Genomic DNA, 24,332 nt, shown 5'->3' on the forward strand with positions numbered 1-24,332 from the left:
AGAGACGTTTCTAGCAATTTGATATTGCTACCGCGTCCAAGCATGAGAGCAGACATGCCTCTGCATAGAAAGCATAGAGACCAGTTGAGACATTGTCAGGCTTGTGCAGCCGGCCATGTTCATTGGAACTACATATCTGTTATTACATATTTATTTATTTTGGGCTGCAGCCTGCAGTGGCTTGATGTGGGATCTCAGTTCCCAGACCAGGGACTGAACCCAGGCTGCAGTGGTGAAAGCGCCAAGTCCTAACCACAAGACCACCAGGAAACTCCAGGGACCACATATCCGTCCCCAAACAAATGAAATAATCAACCTGCCCTTCACTTCAGAGTTTGAGAAGCCCTGTCCTAAAGCACTCTTCAAAGATAGGCATCTAAGCAGCTCAAACGAGGGCATGCCCTCAGTTGCCCCCTCCGTGAGCAGTCTTCCAGCAAGGTGCTCCTCAGCCTTTGATGTGCCTACAACCACCACCCTCCAGGCATCTTGTTAAAATGCAGACTGGGAGTTCCCGTCGTGGCGCAGTGGTTAACGAATCCGACTAGGAACCATAAGGTTGCGGGTTCGGTCCCTGCCCTTGCTCAGTGGGTTAACGATCCGGCGTTGCCGTGAGCTGTGGTGTAGGTTGCAGACGCGGCTCGGATCCCGTGTTGCTGTGGCTCTGGTGTAGGCTGGTGGCTACAGCTCCGATTGGACCCCTAGCCTGGGAACCTCCATATGCTGTGGGAGCGGCCCAAGAAATAGCAAAAAGACAAAAATAAAATAAAATAAAAATAAAAAATAAATAAAATAAAATGCAGACTGACTTGGGCAGCTCACAGTGGGGTCTGAGAGGCTCCATTTCTAATCAGGCGATGTGGGTGCTACAGGTCTGGGGAGCAAGTTTCTGTCTTTTTTTTTTTTTTTTTTAGGGCTGCACTCATGGCACGTGGAGGTTCCCAGACTAGAGGTCCAATTGGAGCTGTTGCTGCCGGCCTACGCCACAGCCATAGCAATAGCAACGCTGGATCCGAGCCGTGTCTGTGACCTACACCACAGCTCCAGGCAATGCCGGATCCTTAACCCGCTGAGCGAGGCCAGGGAATCAAATCCGAGACCTTGTGAATGCCAGTCAGTTTTGTTAACCAATGGGCCATGACAGGAACTCCGAGGAGCAAGTTTCTAACTGCACATCACACAGGGGCAGGTAAGTTTGATGCCAGAAACTCCACCTGACAAAACTAGCCAGAGCTCAGCAAAGGGCCCAAGAGCAGTCACCACCTAGGACGGGCAGAGACGGGGCAGAAGGCCCTGCATGGAACAGGGCTCCGCTCACAGGCAGTCCAGGCAGCATACCTTCCCACCCCAGCCTGAGCCAGGGACACCACGGGCCTTTTCTTCCTGAGTTGCAGAAACAAGGCCTTAAAGGGAAAAAAGAGCAGCCCTTCTCTTCCTATAACCATACGGAGAAGAGGAGGGATTCTGATTAAACTGTGCTTCCTGCCTCAGCTCTGCTCATGCCCCCTGCAGCTGGATCTCAGACAGTGATGCCCTGGGAGGGTGACCACACATGCGATCTTGAACAGCTTTTTTTTTTTGGCCTCGCCCATGGCATGTGGAAGTTCCAGGGATAGAACCTGCACTACAGCAGCGACTCGGGCCCCTGCAGTGACAATGTCAGTTCCTTAACCTGCTACGCCACACGGGAACCCCCAATACTTTTTACTTCTTAGAAAACGATATTCGTTAGAGTTCTCTTGTGACGTAGTAGCTTAAGGATCGGCATTGTTACTGCAATGGCTTGGGTCACAGCTGTGGTGAGAGTTCGATCCCTAGCCCAGGAACTTCTGCATGCCGCAGGTGCTGCCAAATTAAAAAAAGAAGAAGGAAAAAAAGGATATTCACGTCATTGTGAGAGCTAAGAAATCTAATTAAGAGCCAGAAGCCTTGGAGGAAGGAATGTAACATGGATCACCCCAGGAGGGCAGAAATGGCTCCTCAGTGGCCACTCCTGCAGACATAAAGGGCCATGAGGAGTGTCCGTCGTGGAGCAGTGGTTAACGAATCCGACTAGGAACCATAAGGTTACGGGTTCAATCCCTGCCCTTGCTCAGTGGGTTAACGATCTGGCGTTGCCGTGAGCTGTGGTGTAGGTTACAGACACGGCTCAGATCCCGCGTTGCTGTGTCTCTGGCGTAAGCCAGCGGCTACAGCTCCGATTGGACCCCTAGCCTGGGAACCTTTATATGCCGCGGGAGTGGCCCAAGAAATAGCAAAAAGACAAAAAAAAAAAAAAAAGAAAGGGCCATGAGCAGCCCACTCCAAAGGGAAAGGGTTCCCAATTCCCTCAGGTTACCTGTCCTATTCCCTGGAAATTCTGTGTGTGTGTGTGTGTGTGTGTGTGTGTGTGTGTGTGTGTGTGTGTGTGTGTGTGTGTGTGTGTGTGTGTGTGTGTCTTTTTAGGGCTACACCCGAGGCATATGGAGATTCCCAGGCTAGGGGTCAAATTGGAGCTACAGCTGCTGGCCTATGCCACAGCCACAGAAACACCAGATCTGAGCCAAGTGTGAGACCTACACCACAGCTCACGGCAACATGGGATCCTTAACCCACTGAGTGAGGCCAGGAATTGAAACTGCAACTTCATGGTTCCCAGTCAGACTTTCTGCTGCGCCAGTTTCTGCTGCGCCACAATGGGAATTCCAGGACTATGTTTTTATCAAAGAGGCAATTCACAGTAAAATGCTCTGATATCCCATTCATTCAGGGATTCACTCTTTTATTTAATTAATTTATTTGTTTGTTTGCTTATTGTCTCTTGTCTTTTCAGGGCAGCACCTGAGGCATATGGAGATTCCCAGGCTAGGGGATCTAATCGGAGCTGTAGCTGCCCACCTAAGCCATAGCCATAGCAACGCAGGATCTGAGCCTTGTCTGCAACCTACACCACAGCTCACGGGAACGCCGGATCCTTAACCCACTGAGCGAGGCCAGGGATCGAACCCGCATCCTCAAGGATACTAGTTGGGTTTGTTAACCACTGAGCCACAATGGGAACGCTACGACTCACTCTTTCATTCAAAAACATTTATGGAGCAACTGCCACGTGCCAGGTACCATAAGAGACTCAACAGACAGGGCCCGCTGACTCACTCTTCTCTGAGAAGTAGGGAATAAATGACTGAAGCGGCCACAAAGCCATTAACTAAGGCAAAGGGTGCTGCTTGTTCCTGGAGCCAGAGGGAAAGCGAGCTCTGGGGCAGTAACTTTCATACACTTAAGGGCTTCGGGAGTGTCATTCCGAGGGTGGGTGGGGCTGGGCGCTTGAGGCTGATGTTGCCTGACAGGGGCTCCTTCCTACCCTTGACTCACACGGGGTTGGGGGGGGGGGGCCGGGGCAGAAAGCCTGGAGATCCAACTGTGGATCTCAGCTGACTCTCATGAAACCATGAGCCTCTTGCTTCTTGGCAAAAACCAAACCCCAGTCTCCTACCTCCCCATCCTGCCATGTGCTATTTTTCCTACAGGATGCTCTCACAAATGGCAGTAGTACCACCACCCCTAGCTGTGATAACCCAAAATGTCACCAGACGCTGTCAAAGGCTCCTGGGGGACAAAAATGTCCCCATTGGTGAACACTGCACTGGAGAGCTAGCCTTCAATCCTGGTTGTGCTTTAAAAACACCTGGGGAGCTTCTAAAATCACCCACGCAGGGGCCCCAGCCCACATACATTCCGATGCTGGCCTAAGATTCTACAAGGAAACACAGAACGTCCATCGCTTTCCAAGGCTTGACGTTCCTTTAATGTGCTGGTTGGTTCATCCATTAGACGGAATGTCTCCAGGACCATGAACTCTATCTTTTCTTCCCTCTCACAAAGCTCCAGACGATGCTCCATGCCGTGCCTCCTATTTCACGCTAATCAGAAGAGTTTGGAAAGTTCCTGAGCCCTCTCCACCCCCACTTCAGATGAAGAAGCCACTTCAAACAGCACCATCTCCCCCAAACTCAACAGTATAAGACAAGGCGAATTCCCAACCTCAAAAGGAGGAGGAGGGACAGGAGAGATGGGGCCCGTGAGAATCCAGCCACCTGATTTCGGTCTCTGTGTCCAACTTCTGGATGAGTCTCCCCTCTCATGCTCTCCACAGGGGTGTGAGGAACCTTTGCTGAATGGCCAGATTGCCCACCTATGTACCCTCAAGTTTACTGATCCCCACCTTTCTTAACGAATGGAAGGCGTGGGGTTCCAAAGAAGCAGCAAACTCCAGTCTACCAGCCTGAACACTAAATTTTTTTTTATCTTTTTTTTTTAAAGGGCCACACCTGCAACACATGGAGGTTCCCAGGCCAGGGGTTGAATCCGAGCTGCAGCTGCCAGCCAACGCCACAGCCACAGCCACGTCAGATCTGAGCCGTGTCTGCAACCTACACCACAGCTCATGGCAATGCCGGATCCTTAACCCACTGAGCAAGGCCAAGAATTGAACCTGCGTCCTCGTGGATGCTAGTCAGATTCGTTTCTGCTGAGCCACAATGGGAACTCCCCAGGCTGAATGCTATTTTCCTCAGGCAGACCTCAGGCAACTTGAAACTAAATGCAGGCCCAGAATCAACTCCTTTCTGAGACTGAAAGGTTAGGACCTTCCCCCACACCTTCCTCAAGGACCCCCAGAAGGATCTGGGGAGCCGATGGAGAGAGGCCTGGCCAAGTGTTCACAGTTAACAGATGAACCTCTCAACTCCCCCACACCTGCAGCTGCCCCTGCTGGCCACCTCTTCAGACAAGGACAAGAGGGATGAAGTATCAAGGGGAAAGATCTGGCTATATTAACCCCTATCTGCCCTAAGTGGAATTCATCATTCACATTATTCACAGTAACAAACATACAGAGAATACCTTCCAAGTGATGTAGGTGCTCAGAGAGCAGACAGGTCATCCTTCCCCATTTTTGTACTGGGGTTTATTTTTTTATTATTATTTTATTATTATTTTCTTTTTGCCATTTCTAGGGCCACTCCCACAGCATATAAAGGTTCCCAGGCTAGGGGTCCAATCGGAGCTGTAGCCGCAGCCCTATACCGGGGCCACAGCAACACGGGATCCGAGCCGCGTTTGCAACCTATGCCACAGTTCACGGCAACGCCGGATCCTCACCCTACTGAGCGAGGCCAGGGATCGAACCTGCAACCTCATGGTTCCTAGTCGGATTCGTTAACCACTGAGCTACGATGGGAACTCCTGTACTGGGGTTTATACCAGGGTAGCTTAAAGACAAAAATCAAAGAAGGGAAATCCAGGGGCCAAGCTTCTCCAAAGGCAGCAAAGGCTGTTCAAGCTCCCGAGATCAGCTTTCTCACTAAAATTCATTGGCTAATACATAAGAAGGCCAATTGCCATGTGGTTACATTCCACTGAATGAGTGATTTAGTATTTTCTCTGATATTTTCTCATTTAATATTCACTGCCCCAAGGATGAGTGAGTCTTAAAGATCTGCTTCAGGTGGCCCTGGCTAGCTTGTGGAAATCTTTCTAGGGCACTGAGGCCTCCCATTGTAGGAGGCCAGCAGGATAGCAATTTTTTTTCCTCCCTTTCAAGCTTCCTTCCCTCCCCTCCATTACACACACACACACACACACACACACACACACACACGCACACACAAACACCCTGTTGCCTGGAAACTGAACACATTCCTCAGGCTTACGTTTCTTTTCATTCTCCAGGAGCAGGAGCTGTGGAAACTGGGGCCTCCAGGAAACAAGCCTGGGGCGGGAGAGGGGGGGACCCGGGGTGACACTTCCTCACAAACAGGCCGCCCCCTCCCCGGTGCCCCCCCCCCTTTCCTCCCCAGGCCTGAAAAGCCCGCTGGCTGGAACTGAAGGGCTCCCACAGGGAACAAGGCCCCTTTTGAAAGCCCGAGTTGACCGCAGCTCGGCCGGGGTTGCCATGGCCACGGTACTCCGGGGCGGGGGGGGGGGGGGAAGCAGCGCCCGGCCACCCGTCCTTGACCCCCTTCCAGAGGACCCCCGCCGGTCCCCGACACCCTTCGCCGGCGCCCCCGCAGCTGCTGGAAGCGCCGATTTTCAAGTCTGAAAACATCTTCCAGAAGCGGACGAACGAGGATGAAAGCTCCCCCCGCCCCCGGAGCTGACCGGTGGCATCTCCCTCTGGTCGCGCCGCCCGGCCCGTGCCCCGCGCCCACTCCAGCTCCAGGGGAGGGGATGTGGACCGAGACGGGGACAACTTATTCTGTCATTCATGCTCGCTGTGCCCTGAGCCCGGCCGGGGGTGGGGGAGGGGGAGGGGACGAGAGGGGCCGCGGGCCGGTGCAGGGACCCGGCCCGACATCAGCGACCAGGCAGCTCCAGCCCTGGCCGGACCCCCCTTCCTCCCTGGTGCCTTCCCCCTGGAGAAGCCAGGGGGAGCGGGGCCTCTGAAAAACAGCCCTCAAATTGCTCTGTCTGTGGTCAGAAGTGTTTCTTCATTTATTTTTTAAATTCCCAGGATCCGCAGTTTCACCACGGGCGGCACTTTAATGTCAAATCTGGGTCCGCTTTGAGACCCAGGGCCTCCCAGGCCCCCAGCCCAGGGCTGCAGGGAGCGGGGCGGGGGGTGGGGTGGGGTCCTTGAACTTCCTGAATCCAGCCAACCGTGGGTACAGCCTCTCCGCTGGGAAGCGGCGGCGGTGGCGGCGGCGGAGGGCACAGGCCTGCAGGGCGGTCTGTACCTGCTGCTCCTCGCAGTGCCAGGGAACTGAATTATTAGAAAGTTCTGAGCACCAGACCCCTAGACGGCCTCTCAGTGGGCCGTGTCTCCACGCCCCCTTCAGCTTCCTATCCTCGCTCCCTGCACCCCACCCGCCTCTCACCGGCCCTCAAGTTCACTCTGATTCAAGGGGCCTGGGCACAAAGCATTGCTCCTGGCCACAGGGCCCTGGAGTGGGCTAGCTTTTGGCTTCTGCTAATAACCTTAGCTGATATTTTACTGGGCACGCATGGCATATAATCCTCACAACAACCTTATGAGGTAGGAACTATAACTATCATTATTTCACAAAGGAGGAAACAGAGACCCAAGGAGGTTAGGAAATGTCCCCAGGTCATAAAGCTAGCAAGGGAAGAATGAGGCTTCAGACTTGTCCTTCTGGACGCCACGCCTCCATCCCCATGGTACCTGGATTATGCATATGTACACATACAGAAGTTCACACACACATTAGTTCAAAAAGCAGAACTAAACTCAGCCCAGAGAAGTGGAGTGACTTGCTCACAATCACACAGCCCACTGGGACAGTGTCAGACAAGGACTGAAGTGCCATAATCTGGACCAACATCCTTTCCATAATCACACAGTTTCAACTACAGACGCATCCGTCTTTACACAGGTGAAAGTATTCTCTCTTCTACAATGTTATGGTCGAATGGCCTAAACACCTAGCTTGACCCCTGGCAATGCCCCAGCCTAGTCCTGTCCACTCCCTCCAGTCCCTGCTCCATGACCATGACCTTTCACCAGACAGCTCCCCTGCCTCCACCGAGACTTAAATCCTCTCTCAAAATTATAATCTCTCCTATCCCCCTTCAAGGCAGTGCAATTTCCAAGATTCCTAACTAAAAACCCCACATTTCCCAGCCAGCTGATATTTATGCAGCGTTTTATAGTTCTCGAAGGTCTCTCAGACATTATCCCTCGACACCTCTTGAACCAGGCGTAGGCATCTTTTTGAGAACTGCCCCCACCTCATTCACAGTGGAAGGCCCCCAAGCCAGGTAGTAATGTGTAAATACTTTCCCTATATGACAGTGTCCTCCTGGCCATCATTGATTGGACCAGCAGGATACAGCTGACATGAATGGTCCAATCAGATTCCTTCCTCAGGAATTTGAATCCGGGTTCTGAGATACGATTCAGACTGATGGTGCTGGAAGGAGAATGGGTATATCTGGGGGCTGAGGGCCCATGACATCTGGCACACATCCACAGAACCAGTGACATCCTGCCGTTCCAGGCATTTGGGAGGCCAGCCGTATTTCCTGTCCTGGATTCTTCCATTCCCTGGTGGCTTCATATAGCTCAAGCTGGCTTCTGTCGTTTGCAATCAGTAGAGTCTGAACTAAGCAATGGGTTGAATAATTATCCTCCTTTTGCAAATAAGGAAAGAGGCTCACAAATACGGAGTGAGTACATGAATGTCACATGACCAACGTAATAAAGAAGAGGTTAAAATTCCTACTATGTGACTCTCCTTCAGTGCCATTTCTTGCCTCCTTCCCTGGATTAAAGGAAGTGACAGGTATTCTCTTCTTGTCAGTAAAAAAAGAATAACTGAGGATAAATGATTAGGCTGGTGGCACTCCAATGGATTAAAACCAGAGACAAGAAATACAAAATCCTCTCCTTTGAAACCATGACGACAACCCTTTGCCCCTCTACATTTCTCAGCCTCCTTTGCAGGTGGTTGTAGCCATGTGACTGGTTCTGGCCAATGAAATGTGCATAGAAGTAACAGGTGTCACTTCCTTGCTGAGGCAGTTAAAAGCCAGGGACTGGAGATCTGTGACGGCCCCATGTTCCACACAGCATGGCTAGAGAAGGGAGAGGACTGCCTAACCCACGCTGGACTTTCTGTGAGCGTAAATGAAACCCAGATTGAGTCAAGCCACTGGGATGTCAGGGTTTGGTTATTACTGCAGCAGAATCTAGTCTCAAATCATTGAACCTGGGCTCTGCAGCCCTTTTCTCTGGTCTGCAGAATACTGCATTTCCTTGTCTAGCACTCATTTGTTTAACAAAGATTTATTTGAAAAATTTTACATTAAAGTTTAAAACAAAACAACACATCCCACTCAGTGAGTGGCTTGGACAAGTGACTTTACCCCTTAGCCCTTAGCCTCCACGTCTGAAAAGACAATAATCCCTGGCTCACAGGGTTGGTACAGACCTCAGTTAAACGCCATAAGTGAAATGCCTGACGCAAGGAAGTCCTCTTACAAATAGGAGCTATTGGAGTTCCCGCTGTGGCTCAGCCGGGTTAAGAACCCAGCTAGTATCCATGAGGATGCGGGTTCGATCCCTGGCCTCACTCAGGGGGTTAAGGATCTGGCATTGCCCCAAGCTGCAGTGTAGGTTGCAATCAGTAGAGTCACAGTTTGGATCTGGCGTGGCTGTGGCCGTGGCTGTGGCCGTGGCTGTGGCCAGCAGCTGCAGCTTGGATTCCTAGCCTGGGAAATTCTATATGCTGAAGATGTGGCCCTAAAAAGAAAACAAACAACAACAGCAAAAACAAATGAGAGCTATTAACAGTAGCTTCTGTTGATGGCTGGGGCGGGAAGGAAAACAGGGCAGAATGGAGACAACAGGGCCTTGAGAAGAGTCTTGGCTCTGGGAGATGTGTGCCATGAAGCCATAGGGAGTCTGAAAACACAACCACCCTATCCCTTTCCTAAGTCGGGCTTCCAAGGGGGCTGGTCTGAGGGAGTGTTCTTGCAACCCCTCCCTCCGAAGCAGATTCAAATTCCTCTGGGGACCCCCGCCCCAGCTCACCATCCAAATTAAGGCCCACAGAAAGGTCACAAAAGTGGCTCTGAAAAGGATGTGCTCCCCCACCCTGCCAGCTTCCTCGAAAACTCAGAGAAGAAAAGGGTGCCTTACGGAGTTCTGTCGTGGTGCAGTGGTTAACGAATCCGACTAGGAACCATGAGGTTGTGGGTTCGGTCCCTGGCCTTGCTAAGGATCCGGCGTTGCCGTGAGCTGTGGTGTAGGTCGCAGACGCGGCTCAGATCCTGTGTTGCTGTGGCTCTGGTGTAGGCCGGTGGCTACAGCTTCAATTGGACTCCTAGCCTGGGAACCTCCATATGCCGCAGGTGTGGCCCTAGGAAAAAAAAAAAAAAAAAGAAAGAAGGGTGGCTTGTGGGTGCAGCTGGGCAGGCAGGGCGTGTGCACACCTGGAAGCCTCCTCGCTGAGTCCTTGAAAAGAACAGGAGGTCCCTCCAGGATCTTCACTGAGAAGGACCCTTCACTGGGGTAGAATATGAGAGGCCATTTACATCCCTAAAGGCCAAAAAGTGTTTTTGCACTGTTGAATTTTATGTAATGAATTTTTCTTTTTTTGGTCTTTTTAGGGCCACACTCGCAGCATATGGAGGTTCCCAGGCTAGAGGTCCAATCGGAGCTGTAGCTGCCGGCCTATACCACAGCCACAGCAACGCCGGATCCAAGCCACATCTGCAACCTACACCACAGCTCATGGCAATGCCGGATCCTTAACCCACTGAGCAAGGCCAGGAACCGAACCTGCGTCCTCACGGATACTAGTTGGGTTCGTTAACCACTGAGCCATGATGGGAACTCCTTATGTAATGAATTTTTACATTAGTAACTTCAAAATTATCCCTGCTGTGCACGAATTTTCCCAATGGTTTGTTATTTTAAAATGACATACCCTTCAATTCATTTTCCCTTAAAGCCAGAGCCTCACAGGGATGGAGCAGGCTGGAGGTGACAGTGGCATGAAAACAGAAGCCCTTCCCAAAGCCCCTGGGGGGACACCACCCTTGGCTCCAGCCACCAAGGCCCTGTGTGTTGGCCCAGGCTTTGCCCTGGGAGACCCACACAGAGGGCCTCTGGTTTCAGCCAAATGCCATCTCATTCATTTGTTCTAGCCTTTCTTCTTTTCCAAGATCAAAGCTAAGAGAATGAATCATTCTCCTCTTAAGTCAACTCACGAGAAACAAGGAAGTCACCCAAGTTCCCAATTCTCTCTCCTTTGAACACAAACCACCCATGGCACATCCCCTGTGCACTTCACAGAAAATCAGTAACAAAGAAGAAATTCCACTAAAAAGCCCATCCTTCACCTTTGCTTTCTTTTCTTTTCTTTTCTTTTTTTTTTTTTTTTTTTTGACCACACTCACAACATGCAGAAGTTCCTGGGCCAGGGATCCAACTTGCGCCACAGCTGTAACCAGAGCCACAGCAATGGCAATGCCAGGTCCTTAACCCACTGAGCCACCAGGGAACTCCCACCTTTCCTTTCATGTCCCGAGAATCAGCTATCTGAAGTTTCCACTGTGGCTCAGTGGTAACCCAGCTAGTATCCGTGAGGATGTGGGTTTGCTCCCTGGCCTCGATCCGTGGCTTAAGGATCTCATGTTGCTGTGGCTGTGGTGTAGGCAGGTAGTTGCAGTTCCTATTCAACCCTTAGCCTGGGACCTTTCATATGCCGTGGGTGCAGCCCTAAAAAGCAAAAAAAAAAAAAAATTCAGATCTGTATCTGTAGTTTTCTAAGTTTCTGAAGCTATCGGAGCTAAGGGCTGTGTTGGGAAGTAAAGACAGGCTTCCAAACAAAACGGGAGAGCAAAGAGACACGTGGCTCTGAAAATCCACAGACAGCACAGCCCCTCATGGCAGAGAGTGAAAAATCCACCCAGAAAATGTCCTTCTCTGTCCCTGCCGGCTCTCTGCAGCTCTGTCCCAAACTTAGAAACAGCTGTTTCCCTATAACTCCAAAAAAAGCTCTCATATGCTCCGTCTCCTCATTCTTTCCAACACTGTGATCTGTACACTTAATCTACCTCCAGGCTCGGCTTATCCCTCCCTCAGCCCGTCAAATAAGAGGAACAGAGAGTAAGAAGCACATCGTGACAGCGTTACAAAGCCCTGGTGTAAACACCACCTACAGACTCGGCAGCCTGGTCATCTGAGGCTGGATCCCGGCTCCTCAGTGACCTAACTCTGTGACCTTGGGCGTGTTGACATAACCCTCTGTACCTCTGTCGCCTCATACGGAACGTGACAAATGATACCATACTCATCCAGAGCTGAGTAAACACATGCGTACGCTTAAAATGCCCAGAAAGATGCCTGACATGCCATAAGCATATCATAAATGTTAGCTATTATTATTAGACCATACAGCTGTCCAGTGCATTGGGGATCCTTACCAGCTCTATTTAACAGATGTGTCCAAAAGCCATTTGTTGTTGTGGGTACAATAATAGATGAACGTCGAGAAAAACACACGTCAACAAATGAAGGGATCTGCTCAGAATGACGCAGTCGACACGTGGCAGAGCTCAGCCTGGGCTCTCTAGCCTTGGCCTCCAAACTGCACACTCACAAGTATCACACTTTCACACGCTCCCTCCCTTGGGCGTGGAAATGTGAGAAGTCCCGCGGAGCAGCATCAAAAACAGATCTCAATTCTGTAAGCCCCGGAGAGCGGCAGTATCTTTAGAGTGTGTTGCAGGATTTGCCAAACAAAATTAATTTCCATTTGTTTTCATGTGCCAAGAAAATACACCGAAGTGGCCTTACGGGAGAGGGTCCCACCTCATCAAGGGGGTCAAAAGACCCCTCGAGGCCAAGGATCGTACCCTTCTCAACAATGTTTCAGGCTCCCTGGGGAGGCTCCTAGGCTGTCAGCAATTTGCAAAAAAGGTCAGTGCAGATCATTTGGGAAGGCATTTGTGCAGGCATGGCCTAAGACATGTGGACTTCCGCCAAGCCTGTAGTTTTTAAAAACACACACTGTCTTCACCCTTGATAAATAGCAGCCAGCCTACAGAAATATTTCCATTACACCCCAAAGCCTGCTTGCCACCACAACTCATTGAAAAGGATGTTTCCAATTTGAGGAAAACTCAACAAAAACATCGAAAAACACCCCAACCTTCCCAGCAGAGGTAACCAGTCTGGCACTTAGGAAACCTCTAAACACTAGTCAGGGATATTTGCGGATACAAATTATTTGGTAAACCTATGCCCTCATACCCAACGTCTAACTATGTCTAATAAATGGACTGAGCCCATTTCTTTCAGCTCTGTTATGAACATTCATTCATGAAGAGATTTCCACACCATGGAGTTCCCATTCGTGGCGCAGTAGAAACGAAGCCTACTAGGAACCATGAGGTTGCGGGTTCGATCCCTGGCCTTGCTCAGTGGGTTCAGGATCTGGTGTTGCCGTGAGCTGTGGTGTAGGTCAAAGACACGGCTCAGATCTGATGTTGCTATGGCTGTGGTGTAGGCTGGCAGCTGTAACTCCGACGGGACCCCTCGCCTGGGAACCTCCATATGTTGCAGGTGCGACCCTAAAAAGCAAAAAAAAAAAAAAAGATTTCCACCCAAGAACTTTCATCAGTGCTCTCCGTGTACTGTAAGACTGTGATGAAATCATCCACTAACTAGCCACATGATTTTATAAAAAGATGACAATAACAACAATGACAACAACAGTAGCAGCAGCTAACATTTATTAAGAACTCGCAATTTGCCAAGCACTGTGCTTGGGGCTGAATAAGTATTTGACCCTCATTAGCAATCTTGAGGGAATATTATTATTTCCCATCAGGAAACTAAGACTCAGAGAGAGTGAGTAACCTGTCCCAAGAACAAAGCAGCAACCAGCAAGGGTGGATTCAAACACAGGCAATCCTACTCGGAGTTCTTAACTACATACCACAGGTCTTGGCAAGGTGCTTAATGACCCAGGACCAGAAATTCCTCTAGGAGCAGGCTGGATGATCTTCAAAACCCTTTTCAGCTTTAAAATTCGGAAATTCTCTCTTTCCAAGATAAAATGAATGTATGCCTTCGAGAAATAAAAGGCAACGATGCTTTAGCACTGCGGAGGTGGGACGAAACATCTGTGTCTGCCGCACCCAGATCCACTCATGGGAGGAAAAGTGCTGATTTTCCTGGATAATGATGCCCTGTGCAACCACCAGACCGGCCCCAAACTGTCTCAGGGAAAACGACAGCCTGAAGACAGCATCTTAGAGGATTCGCCAACTTGCAAAGGTCTGCAAGTTCTCAACTATCAGCTCTCAAACCTTCATTTGCCTTTTTTTTTTTTCCCTTAAGGAAACGCAAATGCCAGAAGACATGAGTTTTAAGGATACCAGTGTACGATGTGTGTAGGCTTCGTGGCACACTTACACCTGCCTTTCCTCACGGCTCTGCATCTGCTCATGGGAAACGCCCCTCATCCAGGTAATGTGTTTGACAGCTTCCCTGGGACCTCCCCGCCCATAGCTTGGTGGTGGTCCTGTGACGGGCTGGGGTTTTGCGGTAGGAATACCTGCTGATACCTTCCTACCCTGCGTCCCGGTCTGCAGACACTCAGCTGCTCAATGGCTGCCTTTCCCCGACTCCATCTCTGACTCATCTTCCTCCTCTTCCCGCTCAGCACAGGAGTTCCCTACCCATCCACCTTGCCACTGGCCGAGGCAGCCAATGGTGAGACTCTTCCAGCTCACCCCTCCTCTCTCGGGCTCTCGCTCCCTCTCCCTCTCCCTCCCTCCCCCCCTCTCTGCTCCTGGTACAGCCTGAAACCGAAACTAACCTCAGACCTGAACAAAGTGAAATCATTTCCTCCGCCTGATCACCTGACAAGACCACAGACAATCAGGAGACCTCATGGACCTCACGAGAGCTCCGGATCCAGCCGGCTGGTCACCGGAGAGCAACAGAGTCCTGCAGATGCCCTCCTGGAACCCCAGGCTTCCCTAGTGAACAGGGGAGGAGGAAGAAAGATATCCTCCACAGTGTTTTCTGCTGCTGCTTTTCTTTAATTTGCACCAGGCAATTTAAATTCACCCCAGGAAGCAGAGTTCACCACTAGCATTTTATTTATTTGGGTTGGTTTTTTTTTTTTTTTTGGCTGCACCCAGGGCATGTGGAAGTTCCAGGGCTGGGGACCGAACCCATGCCACAGCAGCAACCCAAGCCACGGCAGTGACAATGCCAGATCCTTAACCCAGTATTTTTTGCCTTTTGTCTTTTTAGGTCCAAAACCACAGCATATGGAGGGTCCCAGGCTAGGGGTTGAATTGGTGCTGTAGCCACCGGCCTACACCACAGCCACAGCAATGCCAGATCCGAGACACGCCTGCCCCCTACACCACAGCTCACGGCAATGCCGGATCCTTAACCCACTGATCGAGGCCAGAGATCGAACCTGAAACCTCATGGTTACTAGTAGGATTCGTTTCCCCTGGGCCACACCAGGAACTCCAGCTCATTCTTAATCAGATTCTCTTCCGAAAAGCAAGCCTTGTTCCCTTCTATTTCTAGGACACATGCTTTTCCTAAATTTGAAAAATGCAGCCACAGGAGTTCCCATCGTGGCACAGCGGAGGCAAATCCGACTAGGAACCATGAGGTTGCGGGTTAGATCCCTGGCCTCGATCACCGGATTCAGGATCTGGCATTGCCGTGAGCTGTGGTGTAGGTTGCAGACGCAGCTCGGAATCCAAGTTTCTGTGGCTGTGGTGTAGGCCAGCAGCTGTAGCTCTGATTTGACCCGTAGACTGGGAACCTCCATGTGCCGCAGGTGCAGCCCTAACAAGCAAAAAATAAAAATAAAAAATAAAAAAAATCTTCCATCACGGTCTACCCCGAGAAACTGGATATAGTTCCCTGTGCTATACAGTAGGACCGCATTGCTCATCCATTCTAAATGTTTGGCTCATTATTCAATGGATGAGCTACTTATAGTGATGGGCATTCTTCAGTCACTTCAACAGTAAAATAAGGGTTTAGGCCAGATTTGAGCAATGTCCCAGCTCAAAAATTCCAGCTCCTTTTCCCCTCCCATCGCTGAGCTGACACAGATCTTGAGGGGCCTCTACTTCTTCCTGTCTCCTGATGAAACCCCTTAAACCACCAAGGCAAATGGAACTTGTTCCCATTTCTAAAGACCTTCGGGGATGGCCGTTTCCCTTGGCTCCTGTGAGTCACTCGTTCTTGCATCTTGTATCCCATCTGGAATGTTTTCCTTAGTTGAGTCCTTCCTCTACAGTTTCCATTCATTCGCCTCTGGTTCTGCTTCTAAGTGAATCACTGTGTTCTGAGCAATCACTCTTACAAGGTTTTTATTCCTTTTTCAGCATGTTCACTGCAGGCCTTTACAGGAGGTGACTATGAAAAACCACAAAGACATCGAGGAAGCCAACTAAGGCAAGGGTGCTGCAGGACCCAGAAAATTCAACCCTGGGGTTCTACTCAGAGTTCACAGTGCAGGAGACTGGCACACCTGTGACCAGATCAAAAAGCCAGGGGACAGCGGCCACCGTTACCTCCCTCAGATCAAGCACCCCCTCCTACAGGAAGCCTTCCTTGCCCAGCTCCCATTCTGGCTAGCAAAGCCTCTCCTTCTTCGGCACTGCATCTCAACTGGAGTTGTAGGCTGAATGTTTGCCTCCCAGGCAGGGGTCATGACTTAGTGACCTCTGGACTCAGGGTCAGGCCCCAGGAGAGTGTCTGGCACTAAGCCAGCGGTTCTCAGCAGACTGTGCTGGGCTGAACCGTCCAGGCATGTCCCAACCATGTCTGAACATTGCACGGTCGGCTCTTTACGCAGAGCACGGAACCCCTCCAATCCCCCTACCCCAGCATCCCCCCGTCGCTCAGCCCTCAGCTCAGTAGACAGCTTCCTGAGACTTTCTCTAAGGATGCAAGTTCTGTCGCCAGGCCTCCTGGGTTCAAATCCTAGCTCTGCCACTTTCTAGCTACGTGAACTTGGGCAAGTTATTTAACCTCTTTGTGTCTCTCTTTCTTCACTGAAAGACAGATATAAGATCTTGTGAGGATCAAATGAGCTGAAGCCCTTGGTCTGGAGTAGATAAGCAATGAGTTCCTGCTGTGTGGCACAAGGAACTATATCCAGTCACTTGTGATGGAACACGATGGAGGATAATGTGAGAAAAAGAATGCATGTATATACATGTATGTATGACGGGGTCCCTGCTGTGCAGCGGAAATTGACAGAACATGGTAAATCAACTATAACGGAAAAAATTTTTTAAATCTTAAAAAATGAATAAAAATATGAGAAGCATTTGGAACAGCGTCTGAGCCACAGCAAATTTTCAGTGAGTGCTGGAACTACTTCCCAAGTCTATTCCTTCACAGAACCGCCCCCCCCCCCCCACCTGCCCTCTGCAGATTCCGCTTTTTTTTTTTTTTGTCTTTTTGCCTTTTTAGGGCTGCACCTGTGGCATATGGAGGTTCCCGGGCTAGGGGTTGAATCGGAGCTATAGCTGGCAGCCTACACCACAGCCACAGCCACAAGGGATTCGAGCCGCATGTGAGACCCACACCACCGCTCATGGCAACGCTGGAACCTTAACCCGCTGAGCGAGGCCAGGCATCGAACCTGCAACCTCATGGTTCCTAGTTGGATCCGTTTCCACTGCACCACGACGGGAACTCCCAGTTTCCACTCTTGACTAACACTGGACCGGCCCTCCCCTCTCTAGATTCTCTTCCTCCAGGCCCCCCTGCACTGCCCCTCAGGACCAATATCAGCATTAATGTAAATAAGAAGCCGTTTCACCCTCTTTATGGCTATAATCTTCCCCCGTCCCCCCGCCACCCCCACCAGCTGAGAAGGGCAAATTGGCCAAAGAGAAGGGAGAGGAGTGGGTTCCACAGCAGGCCTGCAAAAGCTGAGTCATTCTGCCCCCCAGCTATGCTTCTCTGTCATCCCCCTTGACATCTCAGGCTCCCCATCTCCCCACGGCAGGGTCCCCTCTGCTTAAAATGTAAGGCTCACGCACTCCTCCAAAAGCCACCCTCAGCCTCTACAGTTTTTACTAAAAATCTTCCTGAAAAAAAAAAACAATAAGGAGTTCCTGTTGTGGCTCAGTGGTAACGAACCTGACTAGTATCCATGAGGATGCGGGTTCGATGCCTGGCCTCGCTCAGTGGGTTCAGGATCTGGCATTGCCATGTGCTGTGGTATAGGTTGAAGAGGCGGCTCAGATCCTGAGTTTCTGTGGCTGTGGCTGTGGCGGGCAGCTGTAGCTCCGATTCGACCCCTAGCCTAGGAACGTCCATGTGCCACAAGTATGGCCCTAAAAAGCAAAAAAAAAAAAAAAAAAAAAAAGGCAATGAGAAGATAGTTCTATTCTGGCACAGTAAGAATCCAGCTATGGCATAGGTCACAGCTGCAACCTGGATTCGATCCTTGGCCCAGGAGAGGCCAAAAAATAAAAATTAAAAAGGCCAATGAGAAGCCTCAAAACATTAGCATCCATATGCAGAAATAATAATGGTAATAACAGTATCTCTAAAGAAGGCTTGTTCTTTGTCTGGTATAGATCTCTCATTCTTTCTAAAACTGAAAAACTGAAGGATCTACAAAGTCATAGAGTGAGATGGAGAGGTGGGATTCCAACTGGGGATATGTCTATAACTTCAGATTGTACTCTGAACCACTAGGCTATCACGGAAATGGGCAGAGTAGCCAGACTGCTTCCTGGGGGTGGAAGTTAGGGGATTTGGATTTTTTTTTTTTTTTTGGCTGTCGCACAGCACATGGAGTTCCCGGGGTGAGGGATCAGATCCGAGCTATAGCTGCAACTTACACCACAGCTGCAGCCCAACACCCCCGATCTTTAACCCGCTGTGCTGGGTCAGGGATTGAACCTGCATCCCAGGGCTCCAGAGACACGGCTGATCCCATCACACCACAGCAGAAGCTCCTGGAACTGTTTTATTCCACCAATCATTCCTCAGATACACTTGGTGCATGTCACGTCTTATGAAAAGGGAGTTTATGTTGATGGATGGGCATTATTATCGTACTTATCTTTTGACCTGTTTTATTTATTTATCTATTGGCCACACCCACGACATGTGGACCTTCCTCAGCCGGGGATCAAACCCGTGCCACAGCAGTAATGAGAGCCACAGAGCAGTGACAATGCTGATGATTAACCCACTGAGCCACCAGGGAAGTCCTGTGACCTGTTTTAAAGATAAGAGCGATAGCTACCGTGTGAGGAGTCCATCATTTGCTCTGATGCATTAGAGACACTTACAGGGAGGCTGAAGGCAGAGGGCATCAGAGAGGAACTGAGTAAGTGACACAATCGGCATCCTCAACCCACGAACCTGTGGCAACCAGGGTAGCAGCTGACAGCCAAGTCCTGGCCAGTGAGGAATGTGCATCTCTAGTCACTGCCACAGGACCCTGACATCCTACGAAAACAACTTCTAAGTCCCAAGTCAAGGACCACTGGACCACAGCATCTCCGACGCCCTTCATAGTTCTCATTTCCTGTAAACGTAAGAGCCAACGACGGCGGAGGTATCGCCTCCTCCAGGGCACCTTGTCTGGTCAGAGGTGATCCCTGTCTGACCCCCAGCTTCTTCTGGGAGACCCTAGAATATAAGAGCAGCCAATGCTGCTTGTTGCCAGGATCGGGGAAATCCATCGAGGCAGAGTAAATGTAGGAAACTCGGAAGGAAGGAGCAAGTGTGAGGGTACTACACGCCCAACACTGTGTCGCCTCGTCAAAGAAAAATCTCCACGAACTCTCATTGCTGCGGGCGGGGGAAGGAGCGTGCACTTGAACCTAAGAAGCAAGGGCTTCTCAATACCAAGGCAGAGACGTTACAGACGGCAGATCCTACTAAAAGCTCTTCCAGAAGGAGTTCCTGTCATGGCGCGGCGGAAAGGAATCCAACTAGGAACCATGGGGTTGCGGGTTCAATCCCTGGCCTCACTCAGTGGGTTAAGGATCCGGCGTTGCCGTGAGCTGTGGTGTAGGTCACAGACACGCCTCGGATCTGGTATTGCTGTGGCTGTGGTATAGGCTGGAGGCTACAGCTCTGATGGGACCCCTAGCCTGGGAACCTCCATATGCTGCGGGTGCGGCCCTAAAAAGAGAAGAGACAGAAAATAAATAAATAAATAAATAAATAAAAATAATAAAAGCTCTTCCAGATCCCCAACAAGCGTAGATGTCACCAACACCTGAGCAACAGTCCAAGGCCCAGGGAGCTCTCGCTAAGACAGAAAAAGTAGGCCAGGCCTTCTCGGGGATGCACTAGGGATGGTGACGGCCATTCTCTCTGGTCCCCACTTGCCTAGTCCAGAGGGATCTAAGGATCTGACAGTCCCTGGGTCCTGACCTTGAACAACGTTGCCCAAAGACCTCCTCAAAAAGTAGAGTGTCTTTCACACACCCACTCTCCACTGAAGCACCCTCTCCCACCTCAGTGCCGCTGCCCCAAGAAGGAGCTGGGGCTCTGAAAGCACCTGGCTCCCATTCCGCTGAAATACCAGAATATCCAACCCACGTCCTCATCTCTGTATTTCCCTCTCATTCAGCTAACTGCGGCCTGGGCCCAGTTAGCGTCCAGAGTCTTCTCACCATATAGACAGCAAAATCAACCCCAGGAGAAGGGCCCCGCCATCAGCCCCATCCTCCAGCTATCTATAGGGAACTGGGATGTGGTTCAGAGCTTCCAGGTGCCCAAGGCCACAAGCCCAAAGTTGCATCGGAAGGTCATGAGAAAAGCCCTCTTGAGAGGTCTGCTTTTCAAACCCTGAGACGATTTCCTGACCCAACACAAAGGAGGGAACGGTTCTAACCGGCCTAGGCTGGACCACAGATTCTAGATCAGGGGTCTTTCCTTCTTTTTCTTTTCAGCACCGCACCTGCGGGCGTATGGAAGTTGCCAGGCTAAGGGTCGAATTGGAGCTGCATCGGGATCCCAGCTGCATCTGCCACCCATGCTGCACCAAGGCCAGATCCTTTACCCACTAAATGAGGCCAGGGATCAAATCCACATCCTCATGGATACTGGTGGGGTTCTTAACCCACTGGGCCACAGTGGGAACTCCCTAGATGAGGGGTCTTAATAGGGTCTTCCAAGGGGCACGGTAATCTGATATCGCATTCAAAATGTGTCCCCGCACACATGCATATTTACGAGGGAAAGAGGGAGGAGTCAGAGCTTTTCCCAGATTCTCAAAGGGGCCCAAAACCCCAACCTCTGGGCCCAAGCCCTATCCACCCCTATTTCCCCCCCTCCACTGCCAGTCATATTATCATCCCTAGGCCACCCTAGCTGTCCAAGGTGTCTCTTGACCTTAAGTAGGATGTGCCAGGCCTGAGGCACCACTCCTGATCCCCTGTCTCCTTCTCCTTCCAGCTGCAGAAAGTGGACTGGGGTGGGGGATGGGGACAGGTCAAACCCAACCCACCTGCACACTCCCTCCAGCTTCCTGGTGACCTGAGCCAGGCTTCTCTCTCCATCCGGGAGATGCCATCCTCCGCTCAAATTGAGGTCCCAAAGCCCTCAACCCCCCAACAACAGTGAGGGCCCCATGTCACACTTGATCCTGCAGGGGCCAAATCGCATGGTGTGAGATGACTTCTCCCAGGACAGAATTCCTGGTGTCCCTCACCTCCTTCGGACACACCCAGCCATTCCACCCTGGCTGTACAGATGAGCATGTGTGGCACAGAAAAAGGAAGGAGAGGCCCAGAGCATTTCCTTGAGTCCTTTCCTTCTCCTGGGTCAGGTGGCTCAGGGCACGGCAGGATAACCAACAGGAAGGCCCAGCAGCGAGGCTCAGGTGGAGAGCGAGGTGTCTTGTCTCCTGTATCACTTCTAGAACACTTTATAAACTCCCAGTCATTTCCCGCACCCTCCACTCTCACACACACACACACACACACACACACACACACACACACAAAGAAAAGTCTAAAACCTCCCTCCCCTTAAATGCATGCCTCTGCAGGAATTTCTCTTCAGTATAAATTTCTTGGAACTAAAACTTCTTTTAAGGAGAAAAGAAACGGGCACGCCCATGCTAGGTGTAAGGCAACAATGCAACGAGAAAATGAAGGGGTAAGAATGAATTAGCGCCAACGCCAATGCCCAGGAGTTGAGAACCCTGGGCGCTTGGAGCCTGAGGGGCGGGGACAGCGCCTGGTGAACTTTCCCTGGCCGAGCCGCGGGAGATGCAGCTCCCAGGGGACCGGGTGGGACCAGAAAAGGCTGAGCCGACCTGAGACATCGGCGGGGACAACAGGAAGCGAGTCTCCCCTTTTCCTAAAAAGAGCTCTGGTCCCGGCAGACGCCCCCCGCCCCCTGCCAGCCGTCGCCAACCAGCCAGCGCCCCCCCCTCCGCCTCGCCACCTCGCTTTCCCTGCCCGAGCCAAGCGGGGAGGGGCGCGCACACAAAAGGGGGAGCGTCCGGGGAAGGGGCTCCCGGCGTCGTCGGCTCGCTGAGGCCTCGCTCGCCTTCCCGGCGCTGTCTGCCCGCGACCACCCGCCTTCCCGCGCGTCCGGGTCGCAGCCCCCAGGGGCTCGAACGCCCCGCGCGCCCGCGCCCCGGGAGGAGGTGGCGGCTGGGGAAGGACCAGGGGCTGGACACGACGCACGAGGCTGGGGCGGCGCGGGCTCCCGGCAGCCGCGGCGGCCTCCCCGGGAATCAAACTCGCGCTCCCCCGGCCCTCCCAGCCGCGCCTCGGCGACCGGGCCCGGGAAGGTGGGGCCGGGCGGCGCCGGCTGGAGCGAAGGGAGGTCTTACCGAGCAGCCGCGCGCGCGTCCGCTCCCCGCGGACCGGAGGGGCCGCGGGCTGGGGGAGGGGCGCGATCCCGCGGCGGCGGCGGCGGCGGCGGCGGCGGCGGCGGTGGTGGCGGCGGGCCCGGCGCGGCGGCGCGGCTGGGGCGCGGGAGGCGGGGAAAGCGAGGCGCGGCCGGCTTCCTAGCGGCGGGCGGCGCGAAATGCAGCTGTCCCTGCGCGGCCGCCGCGGGGCCACAAGTGGGGCCGTGCGCGGGGAGGAGCGGGGCTGCGGGGCGGGGAGGGGGGTGCGGGCCGGGCGGCAGCCCCCAGACCCTTTTGGATGCCGACCCCTTGGAGAGAGGAGGGAAGCGGGATCGGGGTCTGCCGGCAACACAGTCGCGGGGATCGGGGCGGGGCGCCGGGTGAAGACGAGGTGGACCCCCGCGGCAGCCGCGGGGACTGCGGGCTGGGGGGCCCGGAGGGCGGGAAACGGGAGCCTCGATCCCCAGGCAGAGCGGGTGTGGGGCATCCTATCCCTCCCAGCTCCGGGAGCGGCGCCAGAAGGGCGCACCGCGGAAAGGGTGGGGCGGGACACCCGAGACAGCAGCTCGAGAGGGTGCAGAATGTGGGCGCGCATCTGCGGCCTGGGACAGCTGAAGCGGCGGGAGGGGCAGCCCCAGGGAGTTTGGGTTCAGGAAAGGAAACAAAATAAAATGTTGAGGTTAGAGAAGGTGGTGGGGAGGAGGTCAGGAAATCAAAGGCAGGTTATTACCCATACCACCTGCCATGTCCCCATCTCCCTAACGTACCAGGTCACCTCGGGGGCATCTGAGCCTTCCTCCCACAGAAAAACTTGTTCCTTGCATGGGAAATTCACCTTGGCTCTTCTTGTCCCACGTGGTTTAGTTTCAGACTCCCATTGGGGGGCGAGTAGGGTGGGTCAGGTGATGACCTGCCAAGCACCCGGCTTTGAAGAGACTACACAAGGAAGGGACAGGAACTGGATGAAGGCCAGAATGCACTTCCAGCTCTGCCCCCAGACAGTCTGCAAAGGGCCTTGCACCCTTCTCCTGGACAAGCCTGCCGAAGAGACCCACCTGCTCATCTGGGCACACACCCCAGGGAACAGGCACCTCGCCCCTCCTCCCCTGAGGACTTGCAGTCTCCTGGTCTGCTGAGACAAATCCACATGCTCAGCCACAGAGACTGAAGGTAAAAACCACAAACCAGAGTGCCCCACACACCCGTGTGTTTCCATCATTTGCATGTCAAGCAAGTTAGGAACCTTGGAGAGAGAGAAACCTCAACCGCTTTGTCTCAGGGAGGCCCAGCCTTAACTAGTGGGCGGAGTTGAGCTCCAGGGCTGGGTGCCCAGATGCCTCTGAGGGGTCTCTCCCACCCACCTCTCCCAGGGCCCCTTCACTTGGTGGTTCGTTGGGTTTTGGAGTCCCTTGAAACCCCAGGAGGTAGTCCATAGGGCAGCTAAAGATGCCTAATCTAGAGGGACTGACCCATGCCTGCATCCTGACTCCTGTCTCCTTTGCCAAGGTTGTAACCGAGAGTTCAGAATTTACCCTCCTCGCAATTTTGTGACACTTGCCCACGGTGCCATTCATTTGCCACTTTTCTGCTTACTTGCAAGATCCCTCTGCAGTTCCTCCCCTGTCTGTTGCCGTGGCATTTGGGAGCGAGGAAAATGCGTCTGCAAACTTGGAGATTTCCCTGTTTACACTGGGAGGCGAGTGTTCACGAAATCTTTTCATGTGTTATTAATGCAGTCATCAAATAAAACCAGTCACTGGAAGAGATGCTTGTCCTTGAAAAACACTTTGTAGGTGCTGGCAACATAATTTTTTTTTTTTTTTTTTGGCCACACCCGCACCATGCAGAAGTTTCCCCAGCCAGGAATCGAACCCACACCGCAGCTGTGACCAGAGCCCTGGAGCAGTGACAACGCCGGATCCTTAACCTGCTAAGCCACACGGGAACGCCCAACATACTCTTTTTTTTTTTTTTTTTTTTCACGGGGTC

The 24,332-nt window shown here is 52.2% G+C and overlaps 1 protein-coding gene and 1 long non-coding RNA gene across 3 annotated transcripts in view; one reads left to right on the forward strand and one right to left on the reverse strand.

The window, feature by feature from the left end:
* CUEDC1 (CUE domain containing 1) overlaps positions 1–22,419 on the reverse strand; it is an 89,109-nt gene extending 66,690 nt beyond the window's left edge. Inside the window, exon 1 of the mRNA XM_047757314.1 lies at positions 22,326–22,419. The gene's annotated coding sequence lies outside the window, so the exon portion shown is untranslated. The remainder of the gene's footprint in view (positions 1–22,325) is intronic.
* On the forward strand, positions 21,722–24,105 carry LOC125114174 (uncharacterized). 2 transcript variants are annotated; one of them, XR_007131722.1, is made up of 3 exons: positions 21,722–22,283; positions 23,208–23,513; positions 23,850–24,105. It is a non-coding gene; the product is annotated as an uncharacterized LOC125114174 (long non-coding RNA). The 2 variants fall into 2 exon arrangements; XR_007131721.1 differs by lacking the exon at positions 21,722–22,283 and having other exon boundaries at positions 22,619–23,513.
* The last annotated feature ends 227 nt before the right edge of the window (positions 24,106–24,332 follow it).

The sequence above is a fragment of the Phacochoerus africanus genome, chromosome 14 (genome assembly GCF_016906955.1).
Source record: "Phacochoerus africanus isolate WHEZ1 chromosome 14, ROS_Pafr_v1, whole genome shotgun sequence".
Taxonomy (NCBI): Eukaryota; Metazoa; Chordata; class Mammalia; order Artiodactyla; family Suidae; genus Phacochoerus; species Phacochoerus africanus.